Source organism: Mastomys coucha, unplaced genomic scaffold, assembly GCF_008632895.1.
Source record: "Mastomys coucha isolate ucsf_1 unplaced genomic scaffold, UCSF_Mcou_1 pScaffold16, whole genome shotgun sequence".
In the NCBI taxonomy this organism is placed as follows: domain Eukaryota; kingdom Metazoa; phylum Chordata; class Mammalia; order Rodentia; family Muridae; genus Mastomys; species Mastomys coucha.
In genome coordinates this window covers 53,580,549-53,595,839 of record NW_022196898.1, presented here as the reverse complement: position 1 = coordinate 53,595,839, position 15,291 = coordinate 53,580,549, and the positions used below count along the sequence as shown (strand labels likewise).

Sequence of the window (15,291 nt, the reverse complement as noted above, 5' to 3'; positions counted from 1 at the left end):
ACCTCCCAGCCACTCATCTCCACATGGTGAATGCTAAGCCTCTGCCCAGCCTGGGGTCTGCTCCAGGAAGCAGGCTGCCAGCCCCACCTGCCAATTGCAAAGCTCCCCAGCACTCAGCCAGACTCAGCTTCCGGCACTGGCTCGACGCCTCAAGTGACTGCACTGCTAGATGCCAAAGGAAGAGGAAGGAACTAGAAGCTTCTTGGTGCCCCACCCCGCAGTATCCTGTGCCCTGTACCCCAGGGCAAGCAGCTGAGAAGGGCAGGAAGAGAGTGGGGAGGGCCCCTAACATCCTGTGGAAACCAGCAGCCGTTAGCTACCTTGTTAACCAGAGAACAATCGAGGCTGTTAGGAGTCAAGGGCACCTCATGTTTATTCATAAGTAGTGACACACTCTTTCTGTGCAGTCCACAGTCCCTGGAGGTGCTTTGTGACCACTGGTCTTCCGTTCATTTTCTCTCCTTCCACCTTGTTACTGAATGAGTGCTGGCACTTCTTGACTCATTTTCAAATGGCAAATGAACATCTGTAAAATGTCTTACAGTTTATAAGCTGGGAAGTCACACACAACTCTAATATTGTCTACATCCACCAACCTAGTCTACAGATACTCTGGGCTCTAAGGGTCCCAGAAGTAGAGGGGAGAGGCAGTGGATGGGTACAGCTCTGAGCCTGGGGATGTAGTGGGCAGTCAAGAACAAATGCAGACTTGACAATTCTGCATCTGCTCACTGGACACATGGGTTTGGTTTTAAGATGGAGACAGGAGAGGAGTCATATGAACTGATAAAAGGGACATCTCTGGGATAAGCTCCGAGAGTTCCTTCAACCACAGTACAGCAGGGGGAAAAATGCTCATCACTCTTGGGGCAGAAGAGGGGCTGGCAAGCTTCTGTGAACAATGTGGGAACTGTTACCTTGCAGCAAAGCTTCAAGAGCTGAGAGCAGCTTGCCTGGGGCTCCAGAGAACGCCAGCTGCCTCCCCACTGCTCATACTGAACGCTCATAAGCATGCCCCTTCTCTGAAAAGCTTCCCCCCTTAATTTTTTTTTTTTTTTTTTTTTTTTTTTTTTTTTTTTTTTTTTTTTTTTTTTTTTTTTTGGCCATCTTTCTGAAGAGTCTTCTCATACGACTTGAACTGGGCACATCGGAACTCTGGTAGCACACAATTTCCATTCCTTAATGGCAATCCCTCCACTAGGACCCAAGTTCCTTAGCAGTTAGGCTCCCATATCAGAGGGCCAAGTGTCCATGAATGACACTGGACCTTTGGCAAGGTTCAACTCCAGATGATTAGCATGCACTATGAGCTAGGTGCTTTTACTTTGGTCATTAAGAAAACTTCTTTTGATTGTAACAATATCCCATAGGAGAGTTTTCAATGTTCCCATTCTAGAGATGAGGAAAGGGATGGATGCTTGGCAGGTAAACATGACATACCAAGGCAATTGAGCAATGTTCTGCATCCAAGCAAAAGAAACCTTCACACACACGGCTGCCCAGGTAAATGAGCCGTTACACACAGGCGCCCTCACTCTGTGTTTCCTATCCCCAAGGCTCATTGTGAACAGTCCTACAGCCTATCAGTCTTATCCCTGGAATACATGCCCATTCCATGCACCTGTCACTCCTCCTTTTCCTCTTCCTTTTGCTTCATTTTGGATGCTGGGGATTGAACAGGGTCCCTCACTGTTAAGCACGGGCTCTACCATCGAGCTACACCCAAAATCCTCTCTGCCAGTTTCCTGGATCACCCCACCATTTCCCAAGAGGCATTTGTACAAAGACAAAGGAAACTTAACTAGCTCAATATTATATATTCATGACTAACAGTAGTATATGCCTGTAGTCCCAGGAGTGTTTCAGGAGGCCAAGGTAGGGAGATTGCTTGAGCTTAGGAGTTCAAGGCCAAATCATGACAAAAACAAAAGTCCCTATGGAACAACAAAAATACCATATAGTCATTCATTCAATATTCATTTTTTTGTGCTATTAAAGAATTTTCATGGTCTCTGAAAGCACTATGGGCCCTATGTACCATCTCCTGTGACTGGTGGATAAGGCTGTTGGCTTGGCATGGAAAATCCCAGCATCACAAGAAACCCCCTCAAGCCTTACAGCTTATCCTCACACTCTACTCCAGCTCTTTCTACTTCCTCCCCAACTTCCTTTAGATGTTGCCTTTATTGGTGTCACCTTCTGTGACCACCAGTGCAACAGGCTGGCCTCTCTTCTTTACTTCTCCTGTCCTTTCAACACATGGCATTAAAGATGACCTTTCAGAAAATCAGATTTAATCATGTCTGTCTCTACTTAAAAATGGTTCTTGTTTCCTATTGCTTTTAGAAAGAGGAACTGTAACCCTCCTGGTTTGAGGCCTGCCTCTCATAACCACACCCCTCTGCCCACCTCCTGCTATTTGCCATGCCTCCAACCTGGTTCCAGTTACATTTGGAAGTCCCACCTCCGCAGAGACAAAAAGAAGTCGCCGATTGGACTGGCATGCTGACGAACCTGTGGGAGGGATTTACCTCACCTTTTCTAACTGTTGGCTGGACAAATAGGGCATTAAAGTGAAGATGAATGAGTGACCACAGCTCGTGTGGTCTAATTTTTTATCCTCCCACGTGGGTAAGGTATAGTATGGCTAGCCTGCTTCCTCCTATCTCCTCCTCTTTTTATCTCCTCCTATTTCTTTCTAACTCCATATTCCAGGTACCCCACCCCTTTTAATGTTGCTGCTGGACAGCAACAAGGAACAAACCCTCCTCCTGAGCATGGCCTTTAAGGAGCCTGATGCTATGCCCCCTGATGGAATGGTGCTATTTATATACTCTATGGTGAAGATTCTGTACTCTATGATGGAACAATACTACATGCTCTGTGATGGAATGGTGCTGTGCTCTAGGCTGATGGACATTCACATTGGACCATGTGTTCGTTCTCCTTCTCAAGTCCTCAAGCTCTTCTCCTGAGACTCTGCACTGGTGGCTTGGGAGAAGCTCCTTGAGTCACCAAAACCTGGCCATGGGCTCATTTGGGAAGAAGAGTGGTCTTAGTCATCTAGGATGCACTGGGCCTGGTGATGACAGGGTAGACAGAGTGACAGCAGAGGGCACTCCTGGGAGGGTTACTTCCTGTCCTCCCTGCCCCAGACCCAGGAAGAACAGAGAAGAATCCATTCCCAGAAGGTTAGGGCAGCAGTGTCAGGGACATACCTGGCCACATCCACCTTCTTTCTCAGTTTTGGACACTATCCGAGTCTCCCCAGTGCTCAGCCGAAGCTCTGTGTGCAGAACTTACAGGATCCAGAGGGTGTGTGTGGTGGGGAACATGACCCTCCTGCACGCCATAATCTCAGTGGTGGAATGTGAGAGCCAAGAGATCTTTACCCACGATGCCCTCACGCCTGTGGATGCCAGGCATGTGATAACAAGTGAGGGATTCCCAAGCCTGTGTCACGTGGCAATTACTAAAGTCCCCTACCGTCCCACCCCATGCACTGTGTGGCATGCTTGTCACATCAGTGCCTGAAGGTAGGCACCACTTGCCAAGGTGAGAGTTTGGAACTGACGAGGCTGGGGTGGTAGGAATGCGGGGTGCCTTTGTGAAGAGTGTGCTTTCCAGGACAAGAAGGGGCAACCTCGAATAGACAACCTCCCTGGTGCTATTCTGATAGGACCTCATATCTGAGCTGTAACAAAGTCTCCTGTCTCAGGCAGTGGTTATCAGAGCAGTGCCTGAGATATGATGGACACATAAAAAAATACTTGGTGATGTGTTACTGATAAAGCTCATTTGGTAGTTCAAACACTTACCTAGCATACAAGAAACCCTGGGTTCAAGCCCGAGCATTGTCTAAACTGGGCATGATAGAACATGTCTATCATCAAAGCACTTGGAAAGTGGAGTCAGGGGGATCAGAAATTAAAGGCTATCTTTACTACATAGTGAGTTTTAGGCCCTAGTCTCACAAAAATAAATTTACTGAGCATCTGTTCAGGGTCAGCATTCTGAGGGAAAGTTTGTACTCCTTGTCTCATTTAAGGCACACAAATTTTTTACAAACTAGTTAATGGTTCCATTTAACAGATAAATAGACACTCTGAGAGAATGAGGCCACATAACAAATCAATATGAACAAGGCCACACAATGGATAAAAACTGGGATTTGTCCCCAGGTCTGCTTGACCTGTTTCTAACTGCATTGATGCTGATTTAATACTTGTTATGTGGCCAGTGAAAACTGGGCCATGGGCAGACAGCTCTACCTGAGATGGAAACACCAAAAGCAATCTCACAAAGTCTCCGAGAAGAAGCTACAGTGTCCAGCTTTTCCCTTTGGATCAGGCCTTAAAACGCCACTGCTAATGCATGCATCCCCCTCTTGAGTTCCTTCCTTAGCTCTCTGTCCCTGAGTGGCTGCTGTGAAATTGCAGTGACAGATCCAGTTTAGTTCCCAAGATGAGCTCGCAAGGATGTCTGCCTCAGCACGAAGGTGACACCGCTCCCCCCTCCAAGCCCTGACCTCTCCTTGGCAGCTACAAACAGCTCTCCTCTGTCATTCAGGTAGCTGCTGAAACACCACCCCTTCCATTAAGCCTCCCAGGATTGACTAGGTGTCAGCTGTGAGCTCAGAGGAGCCCTTCAATCTGGAGAAAAAAAGGTGAGCCCATCTCAGCCAGTGTCTGTCTACCAGTGCCACCCTGGCTTTTGTCACTTCCTCCAAGATTTCATGGGACAAACCTATCAGCTTTGAGATGGTGGTTAGTGGAGGAACCTTTGGAAAGGCCGGGGATAGGAAGTGAGGGGAAGTAGGAGGTATGAGGTAGATGTCAGAGGCCATAGGATAAGAGCCCTGTGTCTGCAACATTGTCTTGACTTCATATCCAGCTCCAAGACAGGGGCACATGTAGGACATGATGACGCTTTTATAAAGCTCTTTCTTTTGTCTTGTTTTGTTTTGTTTTTCGAGACAGGGTTTCTCTGTATAGCCCCGGCTGTCCTGGAACTCAGTCTGTAGACCAGGCTGGTCTCAAACTCAGAAATCTGCCTGCCTCTGCCTCCCAAGTGCTGGGATTAAAGGCGTGTGCCACCACTGCCAGCTATGATGACACTTTTAAGACATTGGCCTTGCAAATCCTTTTCCTTTCCATCTTCACTCCCGGCTCTGGAAACTGGATGAGTACTTTTTCCAGGGAGTTGCACAACACTTTCAAAGCCTCATCTTGCATATTAGAAAGTAAGGGTCACAGACCTTGCCTCAGGGCCACTGCAGGCCTTGCTCTCTGGGCCATGGAGGGGAGCCAGTGATGGGAGGGGAACCTGCTGAGAGCAGGCAGACTTCAGAGTCCTCTGCCCCTCCCTTACCCTCTCCTCCTCCTCCTCATCCTGAGGCAGCATTTCCAGGCTGGTGAAGCAGGCGTGGGGTGCAGGGCAGGCTCAGCAGGGAAGAGGGCCCTGCAGGGCCAGGGCAGACACCAGTGACAAGAGCAATTTATTTCCCAAGTGCAGATTAGACAGCAAGTGAGAAATTCTTCTTCCTGTCATCCATCAGTGGGCAGTCTCCAAGAGCCTCTGAGGACTCGGGAGATCTGTCTTGACTGCATTGTCCTGCCACTTTACTGGGGCTCCTGGGGTATGAGTCTGCCAGAGACCCCTAACCCAGGAGAAGGAGTCCAGCCCAATGATCACCTTGGCTAGTGCCTTGGAAACTGCAGCTGCATCTGGTACCCAGGCTCCTGAGAGAGGTGGGGGCATGCCCAAAGCCTCAGGGCTTTGGTTAGTGTCCGTGTTCTGGGCTACCTGGACACTCTATTCTGATAGCTGGGAATCACTGGGCTCACCTAGTCTGCTTTGACAGTGGGGTGCTGGCTGAATGTAGTGAGGCATGAGCGAACTTTTTCTATAAAGGACCTGACAGGAATATCTGAGACTTACAGGTCTCAGTGTCTCTGTCATAACTACTTAGTACAAAGGATGTTACATGTAGTGCATACAGGAGCTGACATAGCCACGTTCCAATATAACTTTACAAAATCCAGATGAATGGATCCTGGCTGATTGACCATGCCCAAATACCTGGGGAATCTGGAGACCCTCCCTCTTCTAACAAGATTTATCAATGATCAGTGAAAGGTTTTACAATGAAAAAACTCTTGAGTGATGGAACACTGGAGTTTACACTAAACTCTAACATGGAGCTTCTGTAAATGTTCTGTCAGGTGTCTGAAGCAGAGAGATAGGTTCCTTTGTGGCAAGACTCTTAGTGACAAGTTCATTCTTCCACCAGTTTTCTTTCTTTCTTTCTTTCTTTCTTTCTTTCTTTCTTTCTTTCTTTCTTTCTTTTTTTACCAATTGTTTGTTAGACAAATACTAACCTATTTTGTTTGTGAGATAAAGGACAAGAGAATGGACTCATGATCTAGACTAGGGAGAATTTAGACCAACCATCAAGATGGTGCTATAGAGGAAGCTAGGGGAACTGAGGAGTCACCAAAGAGAAGACCCTTACTCCAAGTCTTGAGTATCCTGAGAGATCGAAGGGGAACACATACCCTGAGAACAGTGACATCATATGCAAAGACACAGAGACACCCAACAATACTCTGTTAGTAGTCATTCATTTGCCACAACAGGATTGCAAGGATAAGAAGATGTCAAGAAGGCTGGAGAGACAGGTCTCGGTGGGCCCAGAGAGGCATGGTGGAGAGTTTAAACTTGATCCTGCATGCAGTGAGGAGACATTTATAGGATTTAGGTAGGGTAATGGAGATTGGAGTAGTAAGTGAATGAGGCAGGAAGTAGGAAGGCTGTCTTGAAAGACAACAAAAATAATTCAGAAGAAAAGTGATGACAGTTACTCCCAAGGAAGCAGTGGGATGGGTGGGAACAAATTCGAGAGATGGGGGGCGGTAGCTGGCTGGATTTGATAACTTGGATGAAGGGTGAGACAAGGGGGAAGAAATGGAATCCTGGAGGACTTGGGAGGAGTCTTAAGTGATGAGATAATTAGAGAGTCCTGAACAGTAGGGAGGCTGGAGGAGGGGAGCAGGACTTGGTGTAATGAGGAAGGATAGGTTGGGTGAGAGTCAGGGTGAGAAGGGCTGACAATGCAGTGGCGAGAAGACAGCACACACTTTCCTCTCAGTCCCATGTGTCACTCACTGAGAAGGGCCAGGAAACAGTTATCAGATTTGGGGCTAGCCTTTAGTACTTCTCAGGAAGGAGGGTTTAAAGACTTGGGGCTAGCCTTCAGTACTTCAAGGGAAGGGGGTTCTAGAGTAGGGAATTCACAAGACTTACTGACTTAACCTGGCTAGTGTAAATGACTTTCAAATGATTTCCTTCCTTCCTCCCACCCCCTTCTCTCTCTTAGTAATATGTAAATGCTAATGAGGATAGAGGGGAGGCGGTGGGCAGGAAGAAAGGCAGGGGAGAGAAAGACACCAGAAATGGGAAGCAGTTTATGGTGCTGGTCACCCTGGAGTAGGCATGCACAGGCACATGCAGAAATTCAAGCAAGCAAACCTCTTGGTCAGAAAGTGTCCTTGACCATGGTGCTGAACTCTGAGTCTCCACTACCAGGTGGCGGTGGGAGACTTAAGTCTGTATATTCCCCAAATTCCCAATTAGTGTCACTGAGAACTCACAAAGGGCTGGGCTTTAAGAGCTCCCATAGGCTTTGCCTTCAGTTATTCAGACCACACTACAGAAGGTGGCAGGTGCTTCTACTTTGTGAGAACCTTAAAGATAGGAAGAGAGGGGAGAGCCTGTCTCTGATTGTAGCCCGATGGTGACCAAAGAGGTGAGGGATGTTCAGTGAGCTAATGGGATTCAGTTTTTGTTTTAGTGTTGTTATTCTTTTATTAGTATATATTAATTGTACAAATGGATAGATTTCATGAAGACATTTTAATGCAAATATACCTTCTCATACTCCTCACCCATCCTACTGTTCCCCATTTACTCTTCTATTTTTAATCTCTCTTTCTCCATGCCCCTTCCCCTTTTAAATAAAGGTCACACTATATGTCCTAGGCTAGCCTCAAACTCATGATCCTCGTACAATGTTAGCCTCTTGAACACAGAAATTACAGGCATGTGCCACCACACTCCAAGAGATCATGTATGGAATGTGTTTCACAACGCTGCAGCTGTATGTTGGTAATAGATGATGGGCTGTTGGAAATTTTAGGTGCTATTACATAGTCTAGTCTTTAATAAAAGAACAGAAAATGATGTATACAAAAGAGAACTCTTCACAGTTGAGATTCCAGCAATTGCGACTCAACCCAATTACGTTGCTGTTGTTAAACCAGCCTAGGCTCCTTTGCATTGTTTCCTCCAATATCTCTGGTTGTACATATTTGCTTGTGAAAAGCTTTCATTTTGTTAGTGCACATTATTTTTAAAATAAAATCCTAAATACAGTTTTAGTGTTTAGCATGAAATTTCTTAGGACACCTTATTTGTTAGAGCAGTTTTAGGTTCCTAGCAGAAATGAAGAGATTTTATTTTGTGCATTCATGTGCACATATACATGCATGCAAGTGCACAAACCCCTGACTCTCTCCTCTCCCACATACAATAAATGAGTGGTGCTATTTGGGGTCAAAGCCATGATGTGACTCTAATGTATCAATAGTGGCTTTTTTATTTGATTCCCAAGTAGAATCTAATGGCTATTTCCAAAGAGGCACTCTATAATCAGTCAGCATGCCACAACATTGGATTATAAGATGTGTTCTCCAAATAAGGCCCTTTTGAAAGCACTGCAAGCTTTCAAGTATATATCCTGTAGAAAGAATCCTGTGTGTGGGAGCTAAAACATGCTGTTTTTATGTCCTGCTCTGTCACGTAGTATATTGACTGAGTCACCTAACTTCATTAAAAACAAGAAAAAAACTGTAGAAAAGGCTAACATCATAGTTGTGGATGAGTTACTACAAATAAAATATGCCTAGAGCAATGTCTGGTCCACAGTGGGCCCTTGACTGATAACAGGCTGTGTTTGATGGTTCTACCATTGAGCCAAACACCCTAGGGGAAATCTTGTGTTAAGGCAGAGTAGTGGCTTGGTCTTGGTCCTGGTGACACACAGGGACTCGATACATATTTGTCAATCAATGCAGAAGAATATCAAATTAACCTTTACAGGAGCCAGAGGTCTCAAATTAGGATCTACTTAAGACAGAAAATACTCTATAACCTCTTTGTGTGTTTGACATATTTCCTAGATATGCCGTGCACCCCAACCATATCTGGAGTGGGACTGTGACGTCAGAAAGCAGACAGGCCTTAGGATCATTCTGGCGCATCAGTTGACACCACGCAGTGAAGATTCTGTAGGGATGGGGTGCTGTGCTTTTGATGAGATATAGCTTTCCCCCTTTTCAAGGTGATCTGCATATCTAAGAAGGAAAGCTTTATCATTTCCTAGAAGGAATTGTTAGAGGAATCTATCATGGCAGGTGCCTTGATAGAAGTGGATTGGAAGCTGCTGGCTTGGTTCATCAGCAGAAGACGTTCTGCCCACAGTGGAGATCCTAGCCTAGCCCTGTAGGAGCCAGGGTGGCTGAGCAGGCAGCATGGCCTTCGGCATCAGACAGACTCTCCGTTCCAGCTGTGGCCACCCCACACACAAACTGGCTGACCTTGAAGGAGCTGTATTGAGCCTCTGCCTCATCTGCCAAGCAGGGGGATAATCCTCACATCTGCCTCATTGAGTTCTCTGATTTCAATGAAATAAAGCCGGCGAAGCACTTAGCAGAGTGGCTGGCACACTCAGCACTCCATAAGTGGTTGCTATTATTATTTTAAGCAGCTGACTATAATAGCTCCCATTTATTAAGCACTTACTATTTGCCAAACACTGCTAAAGTGCTCTGTGCATATATAAACTCCACAACAGCTCTTTGAAGCATCGTTCCCATTCTATAGTGGTGAAGACTGAGGCCAGGGAATGAAAGTGTTTCCTCCCAGAGGGAGAGGAATCAAAAGCAGAAGCCTTGTCTCCAAAGCCTATACCCACTAATTCTAAGCAGCACTTCCTTCTGCATCCCACCCACCCATCCAGGCTCGCCCCCAGCAGGAACACCGGCACTATCTGACTAAAGCCAGAATCCTCTTTCCTTTTCTGCATTTGGGCTTTCCTTTCTGAAACACTTGCTTCCAGGCTGGTGAGATGGCTTACCCAGTATTTGTGTAGGTGCAAGCTTGACAATTTAAGGTCAACTCCCAGAACACACGTAGAGGTTGAAAGAGAAGACGGACTCTACAAAGTTATCCTCTTATCTGCACATGCTCACTGTGGCACATACACTTGTACAATAATAATTAAATAAAAATGTAACTGTACTTCATAGACCTGAGAACTTTTAAAGTTAGCTCACGAGACACACATACATGTTGTCTGTAACAGGCAGAAGAACTCCTAGGCTTTCGTGGCTGTCTCTGGGAGCCCAGGAACCTAAGATAGAGGCTTCCTCCTGAGCTGCACTCCACATCTCTCCTCAGCCCAAACATTCGCTCTCTGCCACAGTGTCACCAATGCTCTATCAGACCCATCATTCCAAGGGTGGAGAAACAGCTGGGATAATGACTTCAATATATGGCCTAGCTCACGTATTCTTCTGGAATGTCTCTAGTTCCCATTTTCAGACTGGAAATAAGGACGAGCTAAGAGAAAAAGTGAACAAGGTCAACGAGGGGTCAGCAAGCAGATGGGACTAGAGTTCAGACTGTACTGACCCTATCTGTCCTTGTCCGGGTTCTCGCCCACTCCACGTGAAGTCTGTAGGGTAGTTCTGGGAGACCATGCTCACGTACAGCACTGGGATACCTATCAGGGACATCCCAGGGGTTCAGAGCTCTGGGCTCCAAGTACCTTATTCCTTGTGTGTTCAGTCTGGAAGAGAGAAGGGGTATACAGACAGGATCTAGACCAAGCAGGTTCATATGCATCATCTCATCTAAGTGTACCATCATCTGTGAGTATCATTAGCCCACATTTATAGATAAGAACTCAGGAATCTGTAAGTAAGAGTAAAGCTGTAAGTGGTGCCACTCACCCGTGTGTGTGTGTGTGTGTGTGTGTGTGTCTGTAAGATTGTCTTCCAAAAGAACGCATACATAGAAGGTTTACATAACCCAGAATTAGGATCTAAAACAATATATTTATATCAAGTAAGTACCTAGGACAATGTATCTATTATTTATTTATTTATTTATTTATTTAATTATTTGAGACAGAGTTTCACTATATTAGGGGTGGGTCTTGAACTCAGATCCTCCTGCTTCAGTTTCCGGGGTGATGAGATTACAGAGATACTACCATTCCTAGCTTACAGTGTTTTTTTTTTGTTTGTTTGTTTGTTTGTTTTGTTTTGACAGTGAGATGAGAAGCAAAGGCAGTAACTCCAGTAGATGTTAACAGAATAATGATAGAGCAAGTTAGTGGGCCCTTACTGTGTACTGAGGCTCCTTGTACGTGTTCTCCATGCATCAACAAATTGAGGCCTATAAAGCAGGTACATGCTTTTTCCATTTTAAAGATGAGAGGACTGATGAAGGAGACAAATGTCTTGCCTGGAGTTACCAAGATAGCAAGTCTTTGTGCCAGCATTTACTGCTTGTTCCAGTTCTCACCATTTTCTATCTATCCCGAGATGAGACTCTGGATTTCCTTGGAGATTGGTCTCTACAAGGCCTGCTGCAAACAGGCATTAGAAAGAGACTGTAAAACAGGAAGGTGGAGAGACCTCTTTCCGCTGCTTCCTGTTCCTGTTAGTACAGCTCTTGAGAAAGTCTTTGGCTCCAGTCACCACCTCATGCGTCATTCCAGAACGGACCCCCGAGGCATCAGCTGTAGTCCTCCACCCCCAGGTCTGAGCATCGGCCTCCTGAGCTCTGGCTACACTTGCTTTTTATCTCTTTAGCCCTAGAGATAGTGGCTGCTTCCTGAATTTGTTTTCTTAGGGTGGCTTTCAGTGTTTTCTTGTGGCCTTTCCAGGCTCCCACTGGGCACAGGACCAACCCTCTGTGTTCAGTTTCCTCTGTTTGAAATACCTAGGGTGGCTTTTCTGGTTTGATTGGCCTCTGGCTTCTCTGGTACTCAGATGAGGAAGATCATTTACAGAGCCTGTTCTCTCAACCACCAGGGTCCTGCTCACTTAGATCTCAGTAGTTATGGACATTTCAGACCTCAGCAGGTATGAGCTAGAAGCCCCTTGTATTATTTCATGCCCCAAACTCCACTGTCCCCTGACACTAAACTTAACTTTTTACAAATAAACCACTACAGTTTCCAAGACCACAGGTCTTCACTGAAAATGTACAGATGAGGAAATCCAAAGGAAGGATCCCTGGGCATGGGAATCCTCAGCTGCTTGTCTGGCTGGCTCACATTGATGCTGGGCATCAGAGTCATCCTGACATAAAGATGAAAGGAGTTTGAGTTCAAGGTCACACTTTATGCAAAGACTTTGGCACTGAAGAAAATTACTGGGGATAGACATGGCTTATGGCTTTAATGAGAGAGTCAGCTGATGCCCGTACCATTCTGAAGATATGACCACGAGTACTCAGAAAGGAGCACAGCTTGGAAAACCATCAGCTGTGAAGCTCTTTGTCAAAGAGTTTTGATCAGGGCCAGGGACTACCAAGAACAAGATGAAGCAGAGCACATACACCAATGAGCATGATGTTACTTGTCTAGGTCAGTGCATGGAATTCTTAGTGAGTGGGAAACACACACACACACACACACACACACACACAAAGAATGAAGAGGTGGCTTCCATCCAACCACCCATTCATCCATTCAATCATCAATTCATACATTCATTCATCATTTAGGGAACATCTATTGAGCTACTCTTCTGTGGAAAAATGTAGATGGAAGCAGCGATTAGTCAGCCGTGGATCCAGTCCTGAGGATTCTGAGCTCTAGTAGAGGAGATGTCACAGAGACATACCTATCTGCATGTGCACTGGGAGGCAAGGAGAGAGCGGAACAGGCTCTCAGCTGGAGCAATTTTGTGACTTCGGGAAGACAGCAGGCAACTGCAATTGTGAGGGAATTGTAGAGCAAACGTGGGGGACGTTGTGAAATTTGAAGAGTAGAAGTGAAGGGCTTGTGAAGAGAAGTGATGAGAGGTGGGGTGAGAAAGAGAGCTTAGGCTGCATCAGGGACAGACTCGAGTCACAACTGTGTTCTATAGGTAGTGGGGAGCAATTGGAATTTTCATTCAGGATATGACATGGTGAGAATTATCATTTGGAAGCATGTCCTAGAAGCACAGTAGAAAACAGACAGGGAGCAGGGAGGAGCAGGGAGGAGCAGGGAGCAGGGAAGAGCAGGGAGGAGCAGGGAGGAGCAGGGATCAGGGATGATCAGAGATCAGGGATCAGGGAGGAGCAGGGAGCAGGGAAGAGCAGGGAGGAGCAGGGAGGAGCAGGGAGCAGGAATCAGGGATGATCAGAGATCAGGGATCCGGGAGGAGCAGGAAGCAGTGAGGAACAGGGAGCAGGGATATTGACTAAGAAGCTATGATGATGATGAAGAAGAATGTGATGATGATGAAGATGATGACGAACACAATGAAGAAATGCTGAGGAAGAGAAACATGATAGAGGAAGAGAATGCAGATGAGGACACTGAGTTCAGAGTCAGATGGAAAGACAACTGGTAGGACCTGTCCAGCGGCATGGAGGAACTGACTTTAGTAGATAGAAAGGACGAACAAGAACAAAGTTAAAGGGACAGAGCTTGAAGTCCAGTTCTGGACACCCCAAGTTTGAGGATTATAATACGCCTAACATGTCACTGACAAAGACAGCACGGGCTTTGTGAGCAATCCACTGCCTCTGTCCCCAGGGCAGAGGGAGCTCTGAATAGGATGTGATTTCCAAGGACAGAAGAAAAGTAACCAAGGAATGCCTGCTGGATCAAATAAAAATTATAACATGAGAACAGGAGGTGCCAGGACCAGGCAAAAGGCGAGGGCAGGGGCGGGGGCAGGAGAGGGCAAGGGTGGGGGCAGGAGAGGGCAGATCCGGAACAGACTCTGAGATAGGGAAGAGGATCTGGGGCATGGGCAGTGATCAGGATTGATCAGAATGCAAGTTTAGTGAAGGGGAGATGGCCAAAGCCAGGTGGAAAACAGCCAATAAATAAATGAATAAATAAATAATAAGCAAGTCGTGTATTTGGGGCTCACTGGAGTGCTCACAAGTTCTAAACATCACATATTAACTTGGCCTTATCATTCCCATTTTACAGCGAAGGGAGCCAGGGCCCTGCAGAAAATGAGAAAGGAAGGCTGTACATTTCCTGTGAGTGCTGAGCAGAACCCTGGTCCTGTGAGAGGCTTTAGGAAAAGGGCTTGAGGTTAAGCAAATTTGTCATTTCCTCTTCTAGGAATCCAGATTAGCATATTAAAGACATGGAAGTCCTACACTGTAGGAACCTGTTTACTTTTGTTAAATGCCATGTTTTCTCAGTGTGTTTGATTTGCAAACCTTACTGTTCACATCTCACATCTGCACTGACTGGGTGTGGAAGACTTCATGACATCATGGCCAGAAACTGCAGGGGTAGAAAAACCAAAGGGGTAGTGATGCCGGCTTTGGGGAGTAAGGGGGAGGACTGGGGAGTAAGCGGGGGACAGGGCAGCAACATTTTACAGTGAGCTAATGGAAAGATAATGAGCGATAACAAGAAACAAGAAATTTTGGTGCCAGACAATCAACCCCGAGAACTTAAGAGCTTGGATTCTTAGGAGACCACAGGCGAGAAAATTGTTGTTAGCTTTGCTTCAGGCTCCTAATGCCAGCTGTCCACCCCTAGAGGACATTACTAGTTTTGGAAGGGAGACACTCCTAAAGCTTGAGGGAGAGGTCTAATGCTCTGAAGCCTCTCATACATAATTCATCCAACCATGGTTGTCCTGGTGGCTCACCCCACCTGGGTTCGAGTGTCATGGCTCTCTGTCTCTTTAGCACACTGGATTCTGCAGCTTGGACCCATGCTCGCTCCAGTCTGATACCTTGGTGTGCCTGTGTTCCCTCTGGGATCTGATTGCCTACTAGTATCTGGCCAATGCTTCCTGCACCCCCTGTGCAGTTTCAGGTAAGAAGTGGAAAGCCCTGGGCCATCAATCCTGATTCAGGCCTCCTGGTGAGGTATTCGGGCCTGTGCTTTGTGCTCTCTGTGCTCTTCCAGGAGGTGTACATAGTGTGTGTGTGTGTGTGTGTGTGTGTGTGTGTGTGTGTTTGGTGGAGAGGCGC

The 15,291-nt window shown here is 46.4% G+C and overlaps 1 protein-coding gene and 1 long non-coding RNA gene across 3 annotated transcripts in view; both read right to left on the bottom strand.

The window, feature by feature from the left end:
* The window catches only part of Kcnd3 (potassium voltage-gated channel subfamily D member 3), a 218,978-nt gene that overhangs the window by 87,331 nt on the left and 116,356 nt on the right, over positions 1 to 15,291 (bottom strand). The window lies entirely within an intron of this gene.
* On the bottom strand, positions 349 to 3,203 carry LOC116093567. The gene is made up of 2 exons (XR_004119750.1): positions 2,537 to 3,203; positions 349 to 526 (listed from the first exon to the last, which is right to left on the bottom strand). It is a non-coding gene; the product is annotated as an uncharacterized LOC116093567 (long non-coding RNA).